Genomic DNA, 487 nt, shown 5'->3' with positions numbered 1-487 from the left:
CCAGCCAGGCCGGGCGCGGTGGCTCAAGCCTGTAATCCCAGCACTTTGGGAGGCTGAGACAGGCAGATCACGAGGTCAGGAGATCGAGACCAGCCTGGCTAACACGGTGAAACCCCGTCTCTACTAAAAAATACAAAAAACTAGCCGGGCGAGGTGGCGGGCGCCTGTAGTCCCAGCTACTTGGGAGGCTGAGGCAGGAGAATGGCATAAACCTGGGAGGCGGAGCTTGCAGTGAGCTGAGATCCGGCCACTGCACTCCAGCCTGGGGGACAGAGCGAGACTCCGTCTCAAAAAAACAAAAAAGGAACAGTTTCGCTCTTGTTGCCCAGGCTGGAGTGCAATGGCACAATCTCTGCTCACTGCAACCTCTGCCTCCCGGATTCAAAGGGTTCTCCTGTCTCAGCCTCCCAAGTAGCTGGGATTACAGGTGCATGCCACCACGCCGGCTTTCCCGCCGGCTTTTTTTTTTTTTTTTTTTTTTTTTTTT

The sequence above is a fragment of the Piliocolobus tephrosceles genome, chromosome 18 (genome assembly GCF_002776525.5).
Source record: "Piliocolobus tephrosceles isolate RC106 chromosome 18, ASM277652v3, whole genome shotgun sequence".
Lineage (NCBI taxonomy): Eukaryota > Metazoa > Chordata > Mammalia > Primates > Cercopithecidae > Piliocolobus > Piliocolobus tephrosceles.
This window is presented reverse-complemented; position numbering follows the sequence as displayed.